At 38.2% G+C, this 26,543-nt stretch overlaps 1 long non-coding RNA gene across 1 annotated transcript in view; it reads left to right on the top strand.

Annotated features, from left to right (window-relative positions):
• The first annotated feature begins 4,759 nt into the window (after positions 1-4,759).
• LOC122756822 overlaps positions 4,760-26,543 on the top strand; it is a 33,389-nt gene continuing 11,605 nt past the window's right edge. The window contains exons 1-2 of the long non-coding RNA XR_006356670.1: positions 4,760-6,227; positions 23,641-23,749. This is a non-coding gene — a long non-coding RNA (uncharacterized LOC122756822). The remainder of the gene's footprint in view (positions 6,228-23,640; positions 23,750-26,543) is intronic.

The following is a 26,543-nucleotide window of genomic DNA, read 5'->3' as shown; positions in this document are numbered from 1 at the left end:
ACAGACTTATATAACTCTAAAGCCATAAAGACCTGAGCATGCTGGCAGATTCGAGTAGTTGAGATCGCACTTAAATAACAATACACCCTCAGCATAAACTCTAAATTGAAATTGCGTATTCCAGTGAAACCAAGTTGGGCATAACATTATGCGTGAAGCCCGGCGTAGAGCCCGGGAGTCATGCGCATGCGAAGGTTTTGGCTAGCCATAAATCGCATTAAAATGCAGAGCATATCCTTATTGATTTATAATTCGAGTTGGAATCGACTCGGCGACACTCACTAATAACTCATTTAAGGCAAGCGCCGTGCGAGGAATCGAAAGCGAATTATGCAAATGGCAGGCGGTCTGAGGTCTGGGGACTGGGGACTGGGGCCCAGGGCCCTGAGGCCGTGGCAATCGCATAGAGGGAAAACGCGTCACGCGTCCCATAAATATCTGCGAATGCTTCTAATAATAGCGCTGCCAAGGACCGCCGCTTGGCAAACTCTAATGAAGCGTTCCAGCAATTGAGGAACCATTCGGCAGGCCATTTGCATGGCGGCCATCAGCTGCAGCAAGGAGGGCTGTGGCCAAGGGGGGGCTGCCTGCAATCGGTTGCGTTTCATTTAATTTTTAATCTAGCTAAATTTATTTCACACTCGTTGCAAGCACCTACCCCGCCCCTCAGCGCCCCTCAGCCCTCGACCACCTGGCCTGGGCAATTGTGTCAGCGGCTTCCGGGCGTATTTATGCGAGGTACATTTGAGCCATATTGATGCGGCCATGTTGGCGTGGCCAATTGAAACGCAGCTCTCGGTTTTAATGCCGCTGCGCTTTTCAGTTTGCCGTAGCAGCGCCGTAAATAATGCAATTACTCATCCGCGTTGCAATCTACTGATAAAAATATTTAATTGCATTTTTGCATTCATTCATTTTTGTTGTTTTTTTTCGCATTTTCATTTTGTTTTATGGAAAAATCGAATCGCATTTTTGCCACCGCGCATAAATTGTTGCATATAAATTTTTCATTTGCCGATGCGAAGGCCTGATAAATAATTTAATCGAAATTTTTTCCATTACAGAGCAAGAGCTAAAAGTGCAGCAAAAATAATAAAAAACAAAAAAGCAACAAAATATATATGTATATACAAAATGAAATCACGCACTTCATTTAATTTTAATTTATAAGGACGCCGTCGCCGCCAGCTCCCAGTCCAGCCCCAGTCATGTTTCATGCCCAGCCTAGCTGCGGGCCACATCCCGACTCTGGCCAGCCTAGCCGCGGCTGCTCTAGCATTGGCCAGCGTCTCCTGCCCGCCCACTTGCCGGCGATCTCATCTTACTGCACTGCATGTTGCAGTTATTTTTATAACTAAATTATATACGCCCGTCTTGCAGCCCACGAGCATGACTCGGGCTCAGGCTCTGCGCCTGAGAGGCTGTGCTGGCCTGTGCTGGCTTGGGCCTCTGTTTCCTGCCCGATTTATGGCGCACAAGGAGCGCGAAACCATAAACAGCTTTTATAGCGTTCTACTGGATTATGGCCAGCTAGCCCAGCCTCGGCTGCAGCTCGACTCTCAGTTAACTGAATTCGCCCAGCCAGCGATTCCTTTTGATTTAATCAATTCGATAAATTCGTGGCCCACGTGCAATTGTATTGCTCTTGCTGTTGCGTCTCTTGCATTAAGTTTCAGTGATATATAAAATGGGCTTAGTTGCCTGTGCCAGGCACTTTAAATATTTGATTTGAATATAGGGTAAAGATTTTAGGTAAAGTTTGGGAAATTTTGAGTCAAACAGGAGCTCAAGATATACACAATGGATTAGTTGAAGAAAGCACATCTCAAACGTCAATATATGTATGTATTTATGGGAAGATCTAGAGAAGAGAGACATGCTATAAAATATATTATTACAGCTTATGTAAGGCATAAATCAAACTAGCTTAATCCATTCAGCTTGCGCTGCTTGGATTTCCGGCATATCTTAGCTTAGCTTAAATATTCATTAGGCAACCGAGTTCACTCAGCTATCATGCCGATCAACACGCCCACAAATAAGTTATCCAAATACGCGCTACTTTCTTGGGTCTCTGCTATTGAGCTTAGCGCTCGCTAAAACAAATATTGCATTTACTGGCATCTCCTATAATGAGAAAAATGTACTCCATCTATCGTGCGTATACGAATGTGTGTGTAAGCCATTTGGTGGTCTCACTTCCGAGGAAAACTTTGAGCCAGAGTTGTTACTGTTTGTTGTTGTTGTTGCTTGTTGTTGATGTTGGTTGTCGTGTTGTGCTGTCCTGTTGCCCCCTTGGGTTTATTCATGACGCATAAATCTGGTCGGCAACACTTTATGCGAATACACAAACAACACGCCACCACTCGCCATGTACTCCTCGTAAATTTCGCAAGAGCAACTTTTTTACGAAATTAAATCTTGTTACAACAACAACAACTACAACGACGACAACAACAGCAGCTTGTAAGCTGCTATATATATAAATATACATATATACATATATATATGTGTGTATATTTATGAGCTGGCGTCGGTTTCTACGCAAGTCGCCGCGCTGTCGTCTAAGGCAAAGTTTTTTGGACTCAAATCAGAAATCTGGTCAAGCCACATGGGCGAGGTCAAGAGCGTGGGCGCTGTGGCAGTGGTGGCTGCCCGTTCGGTGGGTGTGGCGTCTTGGGCGTACGCGTGTTTATTGCGCTGCCTGGCAAGCCAGAGGCAAAGATTTAGCATTCGAGCAGTCGAACGACCCAGAAGGCATGGTGGGCGGACGCCGCTTGCGCCTGGATGTATACACACAATGGAAGCTGCTCTAGGATGCAGAATCTTTCGAGAGTACTCGCTGCAGCATTCAAAGTCCATGCAGCAGCAGCAGCAGCAGCAATGAGCTACGGCCATTCATTTGCACTCGGATGTTGTTGCATGTTGGCGTTGCAAGCGCCCCAAACGAGAGCATAATGAATGCGGTCAGCTAATTGTTAATGCACTCGCCATTATGGCCACACAGCGGCAACTCGTAAATGTAAAATGCATTTTAATTAACCGTCATATATTTCACTTAAAGCATTCCAATGCAAATTGCCCGGCGTAATGAAGGGACGCAGGGGCGTGTGGGGCGTGTGGGTCGTCCCTGCTGCTCGCCTGCGGGTCCAGCTCCAGCCCCAGGCACCTCGCCTCGGCGCGCCATATTAAATGTAATTATTTGGCACCAATTGCGTGTTTAGGATTAATTATGTTATGGATAGGCTAATACCGCGCTTCAAAGTGTAAAGTACAAAAAACATCCACGTTTCAAATGATGTGCCGTTTAAAATGCACGTCGATTCGTGGATCTCGCAGCATATAATCGAAAAAAAAACGTGAGCTTAATAAAGTAAGTTGAATTAAGCTTAACTTGAATTAAATTAAGAATAAATATGTTAGCTAAGACTCACTTGAGAGTAAAAACTTTGAAGAAAATATAGTTTAAATAAAAAATATGGTATTTATGTATTTTCAAATCTGTTTTCAACATTTATTATCTCAAGTAAATCAATACTTTTTCTAAGCTTTCCCTAAATTCAATGAAAACCGAATTTAGGGAAAGCTTAGAAAAAGTATTGATTTACTTGAGATAATAAATGTTGAATCAACTTGTAATCAACTTAGAATAAATATGTTATTTAAGACTCACCTGAAATTTAAGTGTGAATTTATACTAAGTTTATTATTATTTATAAATAGTTTCAAATATTATTTAAGGGGATTATATAAGATTTAAGGAAATGGTGGAAATAGCATTTACGTTAAATATTTTAAAAATATTAAAAATAAATATGCATATATTTTAATTATATATATATATTAAATATCTAGAAGTAATAAAACTATAAATATAAATATTTACAACAAACTATCAAAAACATTTTTTAAAGCAGATTAAATATACTATTTATTAAAATATATAGAAATAATAAAACTAGAAATATATTTACAATAGATTAGTGAAGAAGATATTTTTTATAGTATTAGTACATATTTCCATTTCAAACCAAATCAAAGAAGCACTTAATTTTTTTTCTAAGTAACTAAATACACATTTAAATTTGTTTTCTACGTTAAAACTTTCTATTACCTTTTAATTTAGCAATATACATTTATTTCACATAAATAGATATCTATCAGTATTTGAGATAATATTCAATATGAGTATTCTGCAAGGAATTATACTTGAATAAAATAGCAATCAATAGACGGCTCTGATCAGGCACCAGAAACTAAAATGGGCTTCTCATTGAAGGTGAGTTCATTGCAATATCAAAGGAGATCAGTATGAGCACTCAGAGCATGTTTAGAGTGTGCTGATAGAGCATGTAGAGCCTGACAAGAATGCACAATGGCACACTCAGCATACTATACTTCATTTTTAATATCTCTCTTTATCTCCTCTTCTCTCTTACTCCTTACCTTGTATTTATTCAAGTGCACTTACAAATATCATATTCTACATCATAATAAAGTGTATCTTCATTATATTCTCTCTTTGCTCATTTATCTTCAAGGTATAGGCTCTATGATAGTTCCAGCTGAAAATATAAGAATAATATAGATATATTTGTATGTATTTTAAATACAAATATATATTATTTATTTAAATGAATATTATAATAATAAAATGTATACAAATGCTTATACATCTAACGACCGTTACGAATTCACTGTTCATACAAAACGTTCTGTTTATTTTACACATTATTTATTCAAAGCTTGTTTTATCATTATTGCATATGTAAACAGACTTCTATGGAATATATGTAAATGATTTTATTCAATAGAGACAAAGTTTTTCCATTGCATTTCCGCCTGATTTGCGCCTTACCAAAGTCTCTGCTGTTGTTGTTGCAGTTGTTGCTGTTAGCCTGGAGCACATAAAATTCATTTAATTACGCAAATGTATGCATGTTCATGCAACTCCTGCACTCGTTAATTTTGAGCGTACATGAAATCCGACACAAGATATTGGAGTACATGAGTACATGAGGAACAGAGGCTGGCTGCATCGATAAACTGCACTCAGGTCAAGCTGTTGCCGCTGCTGGCAGCAACTGCAGCAGACGCATGCCACAGGCTGCGGCTTTTTGGGAGCAGGCATCGGCTCGTGTATTTGTAGTTCATAAATTGAATGGCTCGCTGGACCGGGAAGCAACTGTGTGTGGTTTATGGCCCGATGGCCCGATGGAGGTCATCGCAGTGCTGGAACCTTGGCAATAATCATAATTCCTGAGCTGGACTTTCACATTGTGCCGCATCGCAAAAAGCAGGTTGCATCATTTTCCACACCTAAAAAGATGAGCGCGCAAAATCAATCATAATTAAACACAAACACAAACAAAAAACCAAGTCAAGGTTAACCAGCAGACGGAAGGTAGATCACGGCTGGGTCGGGCAGGTTCTTCTCAAATGCATTTGCAGCTCATTAAAAACGCACAAGTGCAGCGCGCAGCAGAGCGCGAGTGCGAGACGATCGGCAGCTGAGCGCATGTTGCTATCTCGCTCTGACAAAGGTGAGTCTCTTACCTTTTAGTTTTTTTTTTTTTTTATGGCTGCTTTTGTAGATGAGTTGACCTTGGTGTGAATTTTAAGCGGAAATATTATATTGAGCAGACGGTTTTTTACGATCTTTTTATGGCGTTTGCAAAAAATGAAAAAAAGAAAAAAAAAATGGAAATACAACTAAAAAGTATATTCCCGCCGCGTTTCACGGCGCGTAGCAAACTGTTTTGGATTTGGTTTTTTAGCTGCAACCTCTGGAAATTTATGATTTATGATGATGCCCGTGACCCTTTAGCCAACAGGCAAAGATCAGGCATCGGACACAGGATCGGCTGAGGGATCGCCGACTGCTGTTTTGTAAACACTCAGTATGAATCCCAGTACCCGCTCGCTTGGACGTGGCGCATTAACTACAGAATAAACGCGACGGCACTGCAGAAATACCGAAATGAGTTAAATTCGTTAAGTTGTGCAGAAAATATGAAAAATATTAAAAAACACATGGCGAGAAGTGCATAAAAAACGAATGCGAGAAATGTTTCTGTTGTGCATATGCAATGCATCTATATCTGTATATATATGGGCACAGTGTAGTGTGTGTGAGTGTGTATGTGAAAATAATTATATAAAAAAAACTGCAAAAGTTGAAAGTCTGTTTACTACAAGGCCTGTTTGGCGGGCACATACTTTTTTGAGTAAGTTGAGTCTGATTAAATTAATATACTCTATGGAAAATATAGATTTGCATTGGACACTTCACTTCTCTTATTTATATATATATATAAGAAAACTGCTAATAAATATGTATCCAAAAACATTATGAAAAGAAATTAACAAAAATTGCATAAATAAACATAGTTATACAAAGCATATTATGATTTTAATTTCTATATTAATGTATTATGTTTATTAATTCATATATTAATTAATTTATTATATTTACTAATTTATTATATTATAAATTTATATAATTTATTATTTTAAATTTTTTTTATATTATACATATATTTATATTTATTATATTATGAATTTCTACTATTACTTTTATTATGACTACAAGAGAAATTGTTTAATTGTAAAAAGTTAGTTTATAATAAAATAATACTTTGTGTCCTTATAACACTATGGAGGAGTCTGATACGTCAGCATTTCCAAAGTATTGCCCTTAACTCAACAGAAAACCCACAAAAAATCAACTCTGGCAAGAAACGCCAAATGTGGTTAAAGGCAAATGTAATCCTGAAATAAATCACAGGGGCAACAGATTCATCTCACAGTGCGACTCCCATCGCATCTCATTCTCATTCTCATGCTCGGGTTGCGTTTCAGAGGCGTTCGTCGTTTTTTTTTTTTTTTTTTTTTTTTTTTTTTGAGTAATTCCGCGGAATACACAGCGGACCGGCCAAGCTAAGATATCTGAAATGAACACAAAAAAACTGAGGAACAGAAACTAAAGAAAAATCTTAAGAGAGCAATAAACAACATGGTTGACAATCTTAAATCTTGCAACTTACAGGGCACCGCAGCAGATACAGATACGAATGCGAATGAATGTCGCAGCCATTATGGAACGTTGCTGCTGCTGTTGTTCCTGTTGTTGCTTTGGACATTTCTTTTTGTTGTTGGCTGAGCGAGCCACACAATCACAATGCCAACAATGCCCAATGTCTGCAGCGGTCATTGCTATGCTGGAATGCAGCAACAACAACAACAGCAACAACAAACAATAACAACAACGAGGCAGGCCAGCTTAAAGGCTTGGCCCAGCCATGCCCAGGCCCAGACTCAGAGCCAGAGCCAGAACCAAAACCTGAACCAGAACCTGAAGCAGTGGCTTAGGTAGAAACAGCTCCAACATTGTCTTCCGAGCCTCTCGGACGGTGTCTGGGCCTCGCTGCCGTTGCTGGCTTGTTGTTTGTCTCCTTTATGGCTTCTTTTCGTACCTTTTATCTCCATCTGTGATTGCAGCCAGATTTTTCGTGTGTTTTTGTTGGCTTCTTCGTGCCTTTTTTTTTTTTTTTTTTTTTTTTTTTTGGGGTCACATTTTCGTGCTCTGCAGGTACGAGCGAAGCAGATATGAAATTTTCCCCTTGCGGATATCGTGTGGCAACGTCTTCAGCGTAATGGCTGATAAGCGGCACGCACACCTGAGTTATGGCCGCCAAGTCTGCAGCCCATTAAACTAGCCAACCCGTTAAAGCCAGATCATAATTGGCAGATACACCCCCGCCCGAGCAGCTCAGCTGCTGCTGCTTAACGACTTTTTAAACACTTGTGTTTGCTCTTTGAGGCGTACAGATTCAATGACATAACAGATTCTCTCACCGATTCGCCCGCTCCGTCGCCGACAAACAACAACAGACAACAGGCATTTGGCATTTGATGTTTATTTAATTTACCGCAATTCATAACAATTTCGTTTACGACATTTTTACAGCCCGACGAAAGGCCGTAAACAAAATGCCGCCGTCGATTGTTGTTTGATGCCACGAGCCGGCGTCTCGGCGTAGTTTTACGAGCCACCTTGACGTGCGCCAGCTCCCGTCCGCCCCCCACTCCAGCTCCTGGGCACTGCAGCGCACTACTCTGGGCCAATGGCAATTAAACGCCAAGTGCAGTTAGCAGTTGTTCTGACCGTCCGGTGGTTCGCGCCACCACCAATTTATGTGCGTTTTATAGATCGTAAAGAGCAACACTAAACAACAGCAAGGTCGTTGATTTTACGATGTGTTGAATGCCGAGCCAGGGCCAGAGCCAGAGCCAGAGCCAGAGCCAGGACGTCTGTCACTTGTCATCATCCAGCATTGCAGCTGTCTGTCCCCGTCTCTTTGAACTAGAGCTGCCTTCCTGATTGGGCTCAAGTGCAAGCGGCATCGTAAAACTCCAGCTAATGCCAGAAAGAGCCGTAAAACGGCTATAAACAAAAGTGTCTGTCCGCAGGGCCAAACGAGACGAGCGCCATTAGGAAAATATTTGTGTTCGGTTTGTAAACAATTTGATTTAATAAGGATAATCGCTTGTCGTGTCGTAAAAGACGAAGCAGTTAAACTACTGAGAGATGTCTGCTCAATTGAGTCATGGAATTCATGAGGCTTAACTAAATCATTTATATGTTGAGATTGTATTTCTGTTGAACAAAGTCTAGCAAAATGTCTATGTATTGTAGTGGACTGTGAGAGCTGACTAAATTTATTCAAGAAAATAAATATGAAAATAAATATGATTTGTGCTTTTAATACTTGTCAAGACTTCATAAAGTTAATTATAAATGTCTTGAATTTATATCATTATCATTATTATTATTTATTATTGACTGTACAATCATTTTGATTTTATTTTTTCATATAAAATCACCCCAATTATTATTATTATTTTTTTTATTAATTTCATCCCCATTGCATAGCTATCCCATGCCTTTTTTTCTACCACCCTTAGCATATACATATCAAAGGTTGTTTCATGCCCGCAAATTAAGTTTGAATATTGAGTGTCTGTAGTTTGCTTAAAGCCTTTCGTATATTGAGAGTAAGTGTTGTATTTAAATCGTACAGTTTACTAAACATAAAGTTGAATTGTTTAATATATTCAGAAATTAAGTATAATAAATTAAATAAATAAATTGAAGCCGTGTCATTTCCTGCTGACCTAAAAAAAAATTAAAAATGTTAATAATATAAATTAAAAAAACAAAAATAATAAAATAAAAAATAAACAGATTCACTCTAGGCAAGAAGCTTTCGTATTTTTCTTGTATAGTTTAAAATCTACTATATATATCTCATATAAAAATATTTATTTAGATAAAATATTAGATTATCAAAATTTTTGCCATTTAGCTTCATTTAATAATTGAAGGCAAAGCAAGCTTAAATGCCCAAAAGCAAAAACAATGAAGCAAAATTGCATATATAAGTATCTATTCTTATCCACAGGCACAGCGTGCCCAAGCTTCATTATTTAGCCAGCTGAAGACGTGTTGATAAGCAATGCCAGTCCCAGTCCCAGTCCCAGTCTCAGTCCCACTTCCAGCTCCATATTCATATATATTCCACACGGAGCAAACGCAACAGCGGATGGGGCAGACAGAGAACAATTGAACTAATGACGTGACTATGGACAGTCGGCATCGGTCTGCGGTTCGGTTCATTCGCATTCGACCATCCGGCCGAGTGTCCAGGTTCCAGGCAACGTCTGGCCGGTGGCTCATTGTTATCATGCGGCATGGTCGAGACTTATGCATCGAAAGTGTTGTTAAATTACGCCAAATTGCTTAATTCCAATAATGAAACGGACCGGCCGAGCGCCTCAGAGTCGGCCACTCAATGAAATTATAAATTTTCGGTCGTCCAAGTGATATGCAAAGCGCATGAAAATGAAGCCCCAACAGCGAATTTAATTTTTGTTTTCTGTTTCTGTTTCTGTTTCTGTTTCTGTTTCACTGTCTGTATGCGGCTTCAATGGATCGCACTGGGGGCGATCGCACCTCATTGCGAACGCCTCAATGACCGAGACAATTCCCGCACCGATTCTCGATCCCGGCCAGACGGCGGCGCAAAGGGAGCCCATTAATGGGCCAATCCAATTGGTCGTTAATGTTGCTTTTTATTTGCCTTTTATTGCGGCTCTCTTCTTGTTATTGTTTCTGCTGCTGTAGACTTACTCAATTTTATTATTGTTTATTTATGCGATTTTAAATAATGCGCAGCAATTCTCAAAGATAAGACGCGGCCTGTGAACTTTTCCCCTCTCCTCTTTTTGCTGCATTGATTTACGGCCAAATTATTTATTAGCTGGGCGCAAGTTGGGCCCGACTGGACTGTTGGATAGGTTTGGTTCTTAATAGAATTTTGTTTGCTTCTTTTTTTATTATTATTATTTTTGGCGCCCAAACAAAGCATTATAAACTTTTTCATAGTTCTTTGTGGTAGATAAAAGCAAACAAAGAAGCGAAGTCTTGTGAAGTTTCGTTTTATTATTTATTGACATCGTTATCGTGGGCGTATACACAATATTTCATAAATTTCGATATGTGCTAGATACTTTGTATTGGAATACCGTGGGTGGTTTTCGCTGACTTCAATGAACAATAGATGAATGTAAGAGAGCGGCTAACTATTAATGAAGCTGTATTTCTTCAACTTTTGCATAATATTTGGATAAAATATAAATTAGGGATACAGTTTGATATGCCAATAATAGATACCTAATGAATTGAGATTTAGTTTTAGAAAAAAATGTATAATCCAATATTATGTTGTTTTATATTTCTGGGAATAAGTCAAACAAATCAAAGTGAATCAAAGTAAGGGTATAAAATATATATATTCGAATCATATAGACCATAATATGATTATTTATTAAGTTGTATATAAAATTGATTGAATAGTATATTTAAGTAGAAAATATTTCATTAAATTAACACGCATATCAATTTGAAAACCTTTGATTCCTAATTTATGTTTTATTGGCAATTTAAAAGAAAATAGAAAAAAATAATTAAAAATTTATATCTATTGTGCACAGAAAACTTAATTGTGCTACAAAGCAAACTTTTTTTTAATAAATTTAAATTAAATATTTAAATATTATAAATATGTATATGAATACATATGTATAACCTAATTTATATTAAAAACTCCAAATGATATACCTATGATAATAGATAGTTAGAAAATTTTCAATTATCAGCCTAAACTCTTATTTGTTCGGGTGGCATTTTATTATTCATTATTTGATATTATTATGAAAAATGACCATGACGATCTAAAATATTCGCATTTTTCATATGTTCTTGAGAAAAAAAAGTAATAAAAAATAATCAAATATATTAAAAAGTCTATAGATCGAAAATGTATAGGCCAGATACTTCTCTTTATCATGGCTGATTAATTTTTGTATACATAAAAATTTATTTTATTAAAATTGTGTTTTTCGTTAATGAGTTATAGCTTAGGACATCCTAGCCAGCTGAATGGAACTGTATATTTTTTACAAGAGTCGTTGTAGCCTCTACTATACCATGTTGAGCATTCGAAAAATTTATATTTACTTTCTAGGTTTCTTTTGTTTACTTAGCTTTTCGTGCAGCTGCAATGATTTTTGGAGGTTTGATTGTAATTTGATCGAGCACTGGCATAGACTCATACCTAGGTTGGCGACTCACGTTCTCGCCGTACTTCGTTGCACTCTTGACATGGTTAATGCTTGCGCTGTGACTGCCCCTGCCCCTGCCCCCGGGGCAGCACGTTGGCCACGGAGGCGTTTAATGCACGTCAACAAAAGCTACAGCATGGGCAACACAGCTATGCGAGTTGGTCTGGTGACGCTTGGACGTTTGTTGTCACTTTATCATTGTCGAGTATCATAATTTAGGCGAATCGCATGCAAGCTGACAGACAGACAGCTGGACATGCGAATCGTTGGCTACACCCACGCTCTTGCTGCTCACGCCAGCAACAGCAACAACAATGACAACTGCAATGAATAAAATTCGTTGACATTCGTTGCGCTGACTAAGCGGTAAATGAGATTCGCATAGAGGGGCGCAGAGAGTGAGTAAGCGAGAAAGGGAGAGAGATAGTTGTCCCCAGGCTGGAACGTGTGCAATCTTGGCCATGCTTAGATACATGCGCTTGCCCTGTTGATGGACAAAACGTCTGGCCACGCCTCACTGCCCACTTTGGGCAATGACTGTTCCGCAGTCATGCGACTTCCTGCGACAAGTTGTTGTACTAACAGCTCGCATTAAATATTTAATGGTTTCTGTTTTCATTATGTGGCCGAAAAAAGACTAAACGGTGATGCAGCCTGGTCAACAGTTTACTGGCCATTGATTAAATGGCCAGGCCATCAGCTTTTGGCCAAAACACTGAAATTAGTTGGCATTTTAACACGAACACCTGACGCTAACACTGAACATCGACTGTGACTCTGGGGCCGGGCTTCCTGCAGGCTCCGGCCAGATGCCTAGTATCTCTTTAGTCAAGTGGATTATATTACCCGGAATGGGTGGGGAGGGGGGCCCATGTGCATTCAAAGCTCGTGTACATGAACGGCCATTATCGATGCTGCATGCCACAGAGGCAAGGCAACAGCAACAATAGCAACAACAACAACAACAATGGGTTATTGAACGATAATTCCATTTAAGCAAATGTTCGCGTTGAGCACCAGAATTGTCCAAATTATAGCATGTGTGCGGTCCACGTTAACCCCTGCCCTCGCTACACGCCTCTCCCTCCCTCTCTCTCTCTCTCTCTCTCTCTGTCTTTGGCTCTCTTTCGCTCCCTTCTTCTGTTATTCCTTGACTCACTGCATATGAATTAAAAAATGTAAAAGTTTCCTCAAAATCAACTCGATTGCCACATTCTTTTTTTCTTGCTGAAATGCGCGTAATAACACACGCAAAGAGAACAGAACAGTACAGAGAATACCCCTACTGACCCCCTCTGCCACAGCCTCCGCCTCTGCCTCCGCCACTGTTTGTGCCTTTCCCTGTCTCATGTGTGCGTATGTCCACAGAGCGAACAATCCGTAGAGAAGATGCATTTTTACTTAAACGTTTTACTCCTCGAATAATGGCCTTAATGACTTTAATGGCGTACGGATAATTTCGCCGACGGGCAACTGAATCAGCCGTCGCCCCGTTCTGCACCACTCGACCCCATCTCGAGTCTTCGACTTTAATTGGGAGGAAAGTTGCCGCCGCTCTAGATGCAGCTCGTCTCCTTTTGACTGCCGTGAAATACCTGTAATTTGTTGCTTCTGCAATTCATTTAAAATGCACATGATTGGCCAAAGCAGAGAGCAGAGCTTTCATCTCATAAGCAGATTAATCAATATGTGCAAGAACTCATGAGACTCTCTGTATATGATTATGCTGCCAATGTTCTCTTTCTATTCAAATAAACGTGAATAAAAATTGTAAAAGATTTACTAATATATGAATCAAAGGTATTTTGCTATTGAAAGCTGCAGAAATCTTAATTCTACTAAAGCTATGGATTCACTCTTAGTTAAGTGATTATATATCTGATCGCATCATCTCTCAATATATTAATATTGATATTAAGTAAATTTAGAATTCATAAAAGCCTTTATAAGTCAATATAATACGCTCTAATCTAATCAATATATCAATGTAAAATCTATACTCTATAAACTCTATACTATACAGTCCGTGTTTAAACTGATGCTAACTCAGTATTTATTTAAAGACTATATAGAATGGACCTTCACCTGGCACATCAAAGAACCGCTAGTTGAATTATTTATCAGCTGGAATACGCATCTGCCAGTGCTCGAGCAATCAGCACAGCCAGAGTAACCTTGACTACTCGCAACTGTTGAGTGTGAATGAGTCATTAGACTATAAGAGTAATGGAACAGGTACGAATACAGAGAGACAAAGTGAAAAACAAAAACAAACAAAAAACTCATCGTGACAAGGTGACACAAATCAAAAATGTGCAACATAAAAAATGGCATTGGGAAAACAGATCATTAAGGAAAGTAGCTGAGAAAAAGTGCCAAATGGCGATGGCGATGGCCAGCGTTGACCACCGAGTGGAATGACATGAAACACGATACAAGGGGCTGCGAGGTATGCGGGGGTGGCGGCGGGAATTTGTTGAATGACAAGTCGCACATTTTCAAAAGAAATTACGACAAGAGAAAAGAAAACATTGGAACATGAACATAAATTCAAAAAGAGACAGAGCCAAACAGACGTCCACAAAAATTTTGGAAATGGGAAAATGGAGAGGAAAACAAATTTAAAAAAAAATATATAAGAAAAGAGAAGAGAAGAACAGCTGCCAGCGAGAGGAAAGGGAACGATTCATGTTGATGGATACGTGTGTATATACATATATATCTATAGCTATATGTCTTTGTATTCCCAAATTAGTCTAAAGCGACTCAATTAAAAGAAAAAGCAGAAATTGATAGGGCAGACTGGGAGGCAGAGGAACAGACAGAGATAGAGAGAGAGAGAGAGAGATGGAGTGAAGCGCGAGCGAGGTGAATATTTAAAAACGCATTAAAGAATACAAATATTTTTGTTAATTGTTTACAAAAAACATTCCCAGTGCTCATTAAGAATGTCGCGCTGCAGAATTTATAAGTCTGGCCGAAAATGCGACTTTTTCATTAAAATTCCAGCGGCGACAACAGTAAGAGAACAAAATAAGCAAAAAAAAAAAAAATTTATATATATATATATATGAACAAAAAAATTGCTTTTATTATTTTAATTACCAATTCCAAGCGAACTGACAAACTCAGCTGGCAGTTGGGCCAGTCAATATTAATTTCATAAAAATAACTGCAGCCATTTTTTTCTGTTTTTTCTATTCTATTGTTGTTGTAGTTGTTTGTTTTTCTTCATTAATGTCCCTTATAGAAAACGTGTCTTTTGTTTCTCGCGCAGCTGCGGCCCGAGCTCACGGCCAACTGTTGGTCAGAAGGGGGAGCTGTGTGAATGGGGAACTGGGGAGTTGGTAGCGGAATGTTTTCTTTATAAAAACTCCCGATTGAGCGCGACAGACATGCCAAACATTCATAGATAGATGCGCATTTGTGGCCCGTTCGATAAACATTTATTGGGCAATCCAATCACGGAATTCACGTTCGTAGTCGTGACAGTTTCGTTAAAATGCTTTTTGTTTAATTTTCTTCTCATTTCATTTCAATTTATTTTTTTCTCTCTTGGTTGGGGCTAAAGAATTATGTTTGGTGTATGAAAGACATATAAATAAAATCATATGTGCTGGGGATAACTAAAAACTTGGCGAAATCGAAAATAATTTATTATTAAATATGACTCTCAATTTCGATACAAATTGAAGATTATATAATGTAAAAATTATTTATCTGATTTTTATTATCTACTAAACTAAAAATATTTTTTAATTAAAAGTAATATAAGCTGAGGTTAAGTCAAGTTTGAAGTATATTTTGATTATCATATAAATTTAAAAAATATATATATTAAATTAAAGCCAATAAATAGACCTCAGCCTACTACTATTGAAAATATTTAAATATCAAAATACAGCTAAGATATTCAGACATTTTAGTTTTTATTGTAAATATTCCTTGTAAATCATATTATAATTTTAGATTCTCTTTATTGCGAATTTGTTTCTCGTATGATAATCATAGCAGCAAATATATAACAAAACGAATTGAAAATTGTTAATCTGAAAAATTTTGTTGCTTTGGCAACAATTTGGGATAAATTCAAATTAAGTAAGCTTCTAAATTGTTGGGAATATGTGAATTAAAATATAATTAAATAAAATCGATTCATTCTAAAAAGGAAACCATCTATTCAAAGATGTTATTTACTTCGTTTTCCAATAAATATTGTGATATTAAAAGTTATATAATCGCTTGCTACCCCCATGCGTGGTCTTATTATGAATTCTGAGCTTAAAAATTATAATAAAATTATTCTGTTATAACTGTCTTTTATATAGGGTTCCTGAAAGAATATTTCATGAATTACCTCCCCTCAAGCCGAACAATATTTTTACAATACAACAGCAAAACTTTACTGTCAAGTCATCAAAAGACGCAGACAAATTGCCATTTGATTCAATGAGGCTAATACACACTCACACACACACATATACATAAACGCTGAGACGACTGTGATCCTTGATGGGGCAAGTCGGTGATTAGACGCATCATCTTGGGGCAATTTGTCACCACACAACGAGGAACGGCAGGCAAATGGCCACTAAAAATCATTTAAAGAGAAATAAAAATATTTTTTATAGCATTTTTATAGTTGTTGCAACAATCTAATAACAATCCAAATAATTATCCAAACAAACAATTTCACCGATGCCAAAGCGACGGCAAAGGCAATGGAAACGCTCAGAGCTCAGTTACAGTTACTGTTGCTGCTGCTGTTGCTCCGACGGACGCCGAAAATGAGCCATAAAACGGACATAAAACCCCAGTGCGAAGCGCTACTGCCATGATAGGCCACGCCTCCGCTGCGACAGCGCTGCCGACGACTGCGACGCGCATACGGAAGCCATAACGGCCATAACGATAACTCAAAGCAAATGGCGTGCGCAAGCGGGACAGATAGAGTCCCGAGAGAGCGAGTGGGAGCGAGAAGGAGCACGCTGCGAAGAGAGCGAAACTGCGCACCCTAATGGCTGCGCATACAACGGCGACTGGTTTGCTGTCTCTGCTGCTCCTGCTGTTGCTGTTGCTGTTGCTCTCTCTCTCTCTCGCTCTCCCTCTCGCAAACGATGCGCTCAATGTTGAACCTGTGCCGGAGCCACGTGTCTCTCGCATTAAAACAAGTAAATCGCCAGTTGAGCATAATCGATACGTAGCCCGTTCTGATTTCATTCGTGAGAATTGCTTTTCTCACGCTCTTCGACTTCGGTAGCGCGCCGACGTCGCCAGCGAAGTGGCTGTTGTTGTAGCCATAACTGTCGTCGTTTATGGCCGTTTTAAGTGCGACTGAGATGGCCTCATAATCGTTTGCTGAATGTTGCTCAATTGTTCGCAGTTACCGACGCGCTCTTTTCGAGTTTCCACAGGCCTCTGGGCATTTGCATGTTTGTTTGTTTGCCAATGCTGCCTAATGATGTTTGCCTGCATTAATTAGTATTGATTTAATTAATGTAAGTGTGTGTATGTGTGTAGGTTTGCTGTCCAGCGCTGCTGACCACAGGTTTCACTCCACTCCAAACACCCTCTCACTCACACTCGTTGCGTGCATTGTCTCTCGCTCTCTTCGTGCTTTTTTCGGGGGCGCTTTTCGCAGCAGCACCAACAACAACAACAGCAGCAGCTGCAAAAACGAAAAAGCTCTCGCGCGCGCATCTGCCGACTTTGCACGGCTGCCAGAATGGGACATAAAATGTGCCAGGCAGTTAAAATGTAGATTTAAGTAAGTGGAAACGAGATCGTTACGTTGGCGCATAAAAATAAAAATCATTGTTGTTGTGCACTGATTGAAATAAGCAGAGCCAACAGAGCGAGGGCCCAAGCCCAAGAAAATCGTACGATTTTCCGCCCCAGCCACCAGCTGCGTTCATTTCGTGAGTTTTCACTCGGCTTTTCTTTGAGTGAAACTCTGTGCCCGCGAGTTGAGTTCATTTCAGCGCCGGGACAAACATGTTGCGAGCGTTTGGCTCCCACTCGTTGGCCCATTCGAGATTAATCAATGCTCTAGGCCTGCTCCAAGTGGAGCCGCGGCACCTTAATAACACCTCAAACTTGTTTATATATCCAGCCAAGCAGTACGCTAGTACTTCTTCTCTGCCCGCTCTCTTTGGCCATTTAACTATTCATTAATTCTCGTTACTTGTTTTTTTTTTTCTCTCTCTCTCTCTCCCTCGCTCTCTCTGTTTTGGGTCTGCTTTTTAAGATTCTTTTCATTTTCATTTTATGGATTTTATGCGGGTCTTTATGACTTTTATGGGGTTTAGTGCGTGCCAAAAGCGAAGAAAAAAAGTACAACTTTTAATTGAATAATGCCCAAGCGGCCGCCGGCGTCGGCTTTTCGGTTTTGTTATTGTTGACGCTGTAGCTGCTGATGTTGTTGTTGTTATTGTTCCTTGTCTGGGGTGTTGGCGTCAACGCCCGCAACTGTAATTAGGCAGATAAACATTTAATTGGCAAATTCAAATTGGGAACTACCATGAAATCCCATATGCATTTTAATTGGGTCAGAAAAAAGTGAAGAAAGTATAAGCAGAAGTTTCATAACTTAGGGAAGATATTGAAAAGATAATAGAAATAAAAAATAAATTTAAAAATTATAGCAATGATAAATATTTAATAAATACAAATTTAAAAGTTGGGTTTTTAGAGATCTCTTGGAATATATAATATATAAAATTAATAGTAATAATTAAAATTAATAGTTTTTGTATAAATGGGATCATTTTTATAATTTTCTTGTGGAAAGTTTCGTAACTCGACAAGCTGCATATTTTATGGGCCCACATAATTGGCTGTGTTGAAGGCAGGAAAAGGTAAATTGATAAATTACAAAAAATTATTAAAAAAAAAAAACTGAAGAAAAGAAACCTTATAATATAAATAATCAGCAAGTGGAACTTGTCGCACCGAGCCGACGTACTCAACATAATTGCCAGCTGGTCCGGATCGCATTAATTGAAGTTTTTAATATGCCTGCCCTCTTTCTGGGGCCCAGTGGACGGTCGGACGTTGGGCTGGACGGGAAGTGAGTGTAAACACGACATGAAATGCTGCCATTGCCAGCTACTTAGACGGGACTGCAACAGGAATTTGCGTGTGCAGCACATGCAGCAATCCACATGCCGCATGCAACATGGCCAGCTCGGCTCGGACCAGAAGACCCCCTGGCAGGGCGCTGCCAACTCCTTTGGCATGCCGCGTGTGAAAGGCTGCAAAGGATGGAATTTATGAGCGGCACAGGCTCTTGTAATTGCACGCAATGCCGTTGCCATGGCTGTTGTTGTTGTTGTTATCGTTGGCATTGCAGCCAGCGAGGAGTCGGCGACCTGAACGGGTCGAGAACGAGTCGCGTCGGTCACACGAGTTTCAATTTTTCAAAATTATGAAAACAGCAGCAGCAAAAAGTTGAAAACAGCGTTGCAAAACAAACAAAGCACGTCCACATCGTTGTTGCCGCTGTCCGGCTCGTCCTGCTCGTCCGGCCCGTCCTGGCCGCATGTGGCGCGAGTCCATTTGCCACACCAAGTGCCACACGGATCGGTTACGTGGAATGTCCTTTTAATGGACTTTACACACTCACACTCACACAGCGCGTCGCATCCTTTCACCAAACCTTTTACGCTGCACTCGTGTTCCGCGCCGTTTGATTGCCGTGAATAGCTGCCGCATGATTTTCATCCTTTTCCGCCAGTTTTCATTTTTCCTAACTCTCTCTCTCTCTCCCTTCTGTTGCCCTCGTCACAGGCACGTCATAATTCCTCAGTGTCCTGCCGTGCAATTACGGTACGTTGCAGCGTGCGAGCAGTTGCCTCCGGACAGCTGACCAGTTGGCCAGCTGACTGATTCTTTGCGGTCATTAAATTCACATAAATGAAGAGTTCCAAATGAGAACAAAAGAGATTTATGGATACAAATATATACTGATATATATGTAGTAGTTCCTTCTGGGTTTCTTTTGATACTTAAAAATTCCAAGCGTTAGACAACAAACAATTAAATATAATTGAAATAATTTGGAGTACTCCTTGCAAATCAAATATTTTTCTTTATATATTGTCTATATGTATAATAGGTCTTCAGATGAGTTAAATTAACCTTGATCAAAATGTTCCTTTTATACTCTGAACTTGAAAATTATTGATTTTCGACTAATATTAATAGCTAGCTCATATAGTATATAAGAAATATTTTATTTATTTTTTAAATTTAATTTACAATAAAATAGATATTTGATTGCTTGCCAATTCAATCAAAATAAATAAATAAAATTTTTTTAAAATTATACATATGTATAAAAAATCTCCATGTTTAGCTATTTATTTAAAATACTTAATATAAAACCAAATTTATTATTATTTTCAGTCTTTTGTTGAGAAATTAATCTTATTTAGCTATTTGGTCATACGAATTGTTTACACAAATACCCAACAGCTTTAATAAATTCCAGTCTTATACTGACAAATTTGCTTAATTCTTTTTTTATTATGCTCATTTTTTTTTTCGCAAAAATATATTTACATCTTGTTTAAGCATTTGAGACAAAATCTCCATTGGCTTATGTGAATTAAAAAAATTTTATTGTTGTATACATAAATTCATTATATGAATTCCGTTTATTATATACACGTTTACATAACTAATAGCTGAGCCATCTCACTTAACCTTAATATAAGACAAACGACCATTTCGCTTGTTTGAGCCAAGCACTGAATCATTTCACACTCAGACCCCATTTGAAAAAGTCAAGTACAGTTGAATTTATGCATTTATGGCCCTTGGCCGCTGCTCAAGCTGACAAATCGTGCATTGGTCGAGTGGAGCTGAAGGGCGGGCCGCAGATGCACTGACAAAGCCAAAGGCAGAAGCAGCAGCAGCAGCAGCAGCAGCAGCAATGGCAATGGCGTTGGCTGTGGCAATGGCGACGGCGACGGCGACGGCGACAGCAACGGTGTTGGTAGTGTCAGAACTGACGCTGAATTTATTACTGGGGCTTTATTTATGCGCTTATCGCGTTGCCAGTTGTTGGCCTTAGCACGTTGTCAAGTGTTTATCTTGGCCCGAGCCCCAGAGCCAGTTCGAGAACTCAAATGGAACGAAATGAAATACCTAAAAAGCTTAAAAGCAAATTTATGGCTGCAGCTAAATCATGCGACACACACAAAAAAAAAAAAAAAAAAAAAAAAGAAAGAGGAAACAACTAACGCATGCTGCACATATATGAATATCTATATGTATAGCTGAATCTGTCGCTGTATCTGTATCAGTATCTGTATCTGTATCTGTTGCTGTATCTGTCGTTGTATTTTGTAGGAGTGCTGTGCGTCGCTTGAATGAGCCTGTCGCATGATTTAGCTGCCATGCGAGAGTCAAATTTAAATAATAAATATTTCATAGTTACAACAACAAACAACCAACAACGAAAAGCGAGAAAATCGAAAGCCAAATGTCTAAAATATTCAAAGCGAGACGCGCAAACGAAAAATTGTGCGACTAAATCAAAATGTTGTCGAAATAAAACGTTTGAAAATTGAATTTCGGGTTTCTTTTCTTTCTTTCCCTCTCTCTCTCTCTCTCTCTCTCTCTCACTCTATCTGTGCGTGTATTCATCTCTAACCAAATTGAAAACATTTGTAACGGAAATTAAAACCATTTTTCTCTCTCTCTGTTGCTCCCCCTGTCTTCCCCTGCCTTTAACTTTGAGGAGGGGCTGCGTCGGCAAAACCCCAAAAAAATCTCGACTCGTTGGCAACTCAGCGTTGGGGTCTGAATTTAAATTAAGAAATTTATCTTTTGAATACGTCTCTTCTTCTTCTTCTTCTTCTTCGCCTCTCTCTTTTCTCGTTCAACTCGTGTTCCCTTTGTGTCTGCCTTTGTTTTGTAAGTCGCCTTTGTTGCTTACAGAAATAAAAATCTCTCACCTTCTGGCGAATAAAATTGAAATTCGTTTGATTATACATTTGATATTTTGTTTTCTTTTTTTGTTCAGCTCATGCTTTAAGCGAAATAAAAATGGAATTAATAAGCAAAAGATTTCAAAGATTTTATCAAGAATTCTTGCCTAAATAAATTGAAATTTATGCCAAGTTTATTCCTCAGTCGTTTGGCATGCGCTAAACGAGTCGCCGAGATTTGCTTAATTTAATTTCTGAGATTTATTTAAGCGTGCAGTTTTGCACCTTTTGAAGCTCGAGATGTCCCCTCGGCCCCAATTTACGGCCAGCCGTGAAACCGGAGTGGGCGTGGAGCCATTCGAAATCGGAGAGCATTTTGAATTTGCATACGAAATCTCGCAACATCTAAATAATTGCCTTGAATTAGCTGATATTTAGAAGGCACTCAAATAAATTCGGCCCACAAATAATGCCATTTGTCAATGGGAGCTTCGCTCGGCTCGGCGTTACAATATTTTCACAGTGTTTATTGATCCCAATCGATTTTTAATGTTTGTCAATAAAATGCCGAAATTATGTGCTAATGGCAACTCGCTCAACTCTGTCCCCAGGTGCCCATAACAATTTGGAAACACGCATTAAATCGCTATCTATTTTTCAGCATTTAATGCCGTTCGCATTAAAATGATTTTTAATTGCCTAAAATTTCGCTGAATAAATAATCTGTTTTTATTGTGTGAAATAATGCGTGAGAAAATAAGTTAAAGCTTTACAAAGAATCTAAAATTGTAAGCAAATAAACTATGAACTTTGTGCGAAATGAGCTGAAATTTGAATATAATATGGAAGTTGTAGAGGAATTGAATTAACGAGATTTAATTTCAATTCAATTTGTTGTTTTCGGTTGATCTATAAGAAATGTGAAGAAACCCCAATTTGATCTAATTGAAGAGAAGTTTATCATAATTTAGCCTCGTGCTACTTTTATAAGGGTACTTATTACTCATTAACTAATTCATGAGGGTTCTATTATACAATTACATATGTTTGCTTCTCTTAGCGAGCTAAGTGAAAAAGAGAAAAGAAGACGGACATTTCACTTTCGTGAATGAGTATAAAAAGGAGTTTTCTAAATGAGATAATATTAAAGAAATGAACTGAATATAGATATAATGAAATGTAATGGATACAAAACGCAAAAAGCTTGCTATAATATTTAGGTAAACTTTAAATTATAAAAAATATATAAATAAAAATTAACTGAACAACGAAATCAAATTTAATTTAATCAAAACTTAAGGTAGGATGAATAGACGAACGTTAGAGGCCTCCCATTGCCTTTCCTTTTACGATGGCTTCAGGCTAAAAATTTTGAATTTTAAATAAACTCAAATAAAAAGAATACATTTTATAATTATTTGTATTATATTGTTTTATTTTTATTATTATTGTATTATTATTAATATTACATATTATATATCAAAGTTAATCTAATGGTTATGAGGTTTTTATATGTCTTTCCGCTGCATGCTTATGTTATTTTCTTACGAATATCATTAGGGAGTAGGGTCTTGTAAAATTTTAAATCAAAATTATAAAAGACAACATTTTACTTTATTGAAAATAAAAAATCAAAAGTAAGTGTCCCATTTAAATAAAAAAAAATTATAATAATAATAATTTAATAGTTACATTATTTTATTCTTACATAACATTTCAAATATTTTATTTGATTTTAATTTACATTATTAATTTATGTATGAATTTGTTCACACTGAGATCCAGCTTTGATCGTATACGTTGTTTCTTTTGAATTTAAATTAATTAATTTAAATAAAAATAAATATTACAAACATATCCTTTATCCTTGTTCGTTTGTTTCCTTAAATATAGAAACTTATAATTTGAAATATTTTCCATTTATTTTCACTTATATCACATAATGCAATTAAACTGATGAAAATGAATGCCTCAACTTTGTGAATATTTAACACATTATCCTTTCATTTTCCAATTAAAGGACGGCACACATGCACACATGCACACAGGACAGATGTGAGTGGAGTTTTACTCTGGACGACAGAAAAAATTTACAACATATGAGCATTAAAAATTCGAAATGCGTTTAGGTGAGTGTCTCTTCACATGCATATGAATAAATGTGTGGTAGTTGCTTATTTATGAATGTGTATATGTGTATATGTGTCTGTGTGTGTGTGTGTTATATAATGAAACTGGACTGTGTCGAGTGTGTTTTGATGAAATGTGGAGTTGAGAACATAACTGGCTCAGCCTGGATGTGTGTCAGTGTGCCTGTGGGGTAACCCGAGGCAAAGGATGTTTGCCAGACTGACCCAAGAGGAACGATGGGCGGGGGGGAAGAGTCGTCCAATTTGTGCCATGTGTGCCGTGTTGCCCTTTCGCAGAGCCCAAAATGAAGCCCAAAACAAGAACAAGAAATAACCAGAACGAGATGCAGATACAGAATGTAGGTGAAGTGCGACTGGCTCGCCGTCTGTCCGTCTGTCCGTCCGACCGTCTGGTCAGCTGACCGCTGGGCGTTGACCGGAGCTGAGTTCCGAACGAATCTCGAGCCAAAGCGGGCGGCATGAAACACTCAAAGACTCATTTGCATACTGGGCAAACGGTAAATGTAGCAGGGAAAGTGCTGCAACCCACAGGAAAAGCGACTTTCAATTCAATTCTCGTGAGTGTTTCTTCTTCTTCCTCCACTTCTTTGTTGGTTTTTTGTAATTAACAAACGAATTGGGTGCGTTGCCTCTTTTTGAGTTTCGTTGTTTATGAACTCACGGCGGCCATTAGAGCGCCTTTCAGCCTATCGCTGGGCGAGTGGCGAATGAGTTATGCAGTTAGCTTGATACCAATCTAATTATATGATTTATGCGGCCTGCTTAATGCTAAACTATTTTGGGCTCTGGATAAGCGCACTGCGCTGCCGCCTGATCCCCGCCAGGCGCAAATGCAACTGCAACTGCGACTGCAACCAGCCGCATGAGATAAGTGAGGGGAGCGAAGCACTGTTGCTGCAGTTCTCGCTATTTACGAGCTCGCATTTTGCATAGTTTCAAATGGCTGTTATACTCGTGCCGCAACACAAATTCAGACCCAAAACACAATTCATTTCGCCCAGCCCTACTGGCCAAATCCAGAGCGTCGCCCGCATACAAATCTGCCGTTTTGCATTTGCTGGCCATATATCATTGCCCGGCGGGTCGACCACAGCCGCCCCACAAAATGCTACAAAGCAGAGATCCAGTACAATGGGGCCGGAATAACCACAATTCAATAAACAAATTCAATCAAAGTGTTCTGCGGGAGCTAAAACTTGGATTAGAAATCAATAAGTAATTTTTTTATTCTATGGATTTTTTTTGTAATTTGAAATGGTCATCAGGCCGCATTATATAATAAATAAACAAACCTCTGCAGGAATGAAACACACATATCTACACATACATACATGATCTATACAATGTTTTGAGACAATTGTGATTATCGAGTTACTTGAAGACTTTAGCCAACAATTTTCCATCCATATGGAATGCATTGAATACATTGCTGCTTTTTTTTTTCACTAAACACTAAACAACTAAAGCTCAAATAATAATAATTTTATACTATAATAAAAATTATATAAAATATATCTAAAATATTTTCAGAAAGTCGAGTTTGCCCTTAGTCTTTTTTTTTTTTTTTTCAAATAAGACGCACTATTTAAACTTCAAAATTTTAAAAAGAATAAAATAGTATATTTAAGCGAAAGTTAGCTTTAAGATATATTAATCCAATCCTATTATAACTTGTTTTTGATAGTATATATAATTTTCGTTTTTATACGCATTGTCTTCAGTTATTTCATTTAAATTGTATATTAGCTTTTGCCTTAAACTTGTTTAGTTTCGAAGACTTTAAACATATTCTGTTGAAATTTATAATTTATCTATTAAAGGAATGTTAAATATATGTTCTATAAATATTCATATATTAAAAGCATGTTAAATTTATTTGCTTTTATATATATATTTCTATCTTTGAAGAAAATTAATTTTCTATTCTATGTATCTAACACTTTGAATTGATAAACAAATTAGAGTTTCTTATATGTATAAATAAATAAAGAATATTAAGTAGTATTGCCAATTAAAATTTGATTCCTTCTATTATCCTAAAGAATACATCTATATGAGTTACCCTATTATTTAACTTATTTTTATCTGTTATACGATTGAAATTTGTTCCATGGTTTGTGTTGCCTGGAACGGGTTTTGGTCCTGCCTGCCGCTAGCCGTTAAATGAGTGGCTCCAACAAATCCAGCGCTCGTGGGCCAAGTCCCGGTTCAGTTTCAGTTTAGCCGTTGAATGGCACCAAAAATTTATGCACATTTTATTGACCACAACACTGAGAAAAAGCCCATTTGAGTTGCTGTTCTTGTTGTTGCTGTTGTTGTTGTTATTGTTGTTGTTGTTGTTTGCCCAACAACATGTCCAAAAGTGTTTTATGGCCGTTGTGGGTGCTCAAGTGGCCATTTTGGGTTTGCTGCCAGCGAGGGGCGCGGGGGGCTGCATATGCACTCGCCGGTCTTGTCCGACAAGCACTTGGCCAGCAAAAATGTGTAGAGCCCTGAATACAGATGAGCTTAGACTCGACTAAATATGGCCACTTGCGACTTAAAGCATTTGATTTATATCAATTTAGAGCGAGAGAGGGGAATTTCTTTCGCTCTAAGCTTATCGTAATTAGAGCCAAGTCAACGACCTGGGCCAATGCGGTTCAAAGTCACAAACTCAATTAGCTGCTGATGAGCGGATGAGGGGAAGAGGGGTAGAGGCAGCTCGGCGGCAGTCATCTAAAAATAAGCGTACATTAAAAAGCGCAATGGAGTCGAGTGGAAATCTCGTTAA

This window comes from Drosophila mojavensis, unplaced genomic scaffold (assembly GCF_018153725.1).
Source record: "Drosophila mojavensis isolate 15081-1352.22 unplaced genomic scaffold, ASM1815372v1 contig_16, whole genome shotgun sequence".
NCBI classification, from domain to species: domain Eukaryota; kingdom Metazoa; phylum Arthropoda; class Insecta; order Diptera; family Drosophilidae; genus Drosophila; species Drosophila mojavensis.
The sequence above is the reverse complement of the archived record's forward strand: the minus strand, read 5'-3'. Positions and strand labels throughout refer to the sequence as shown.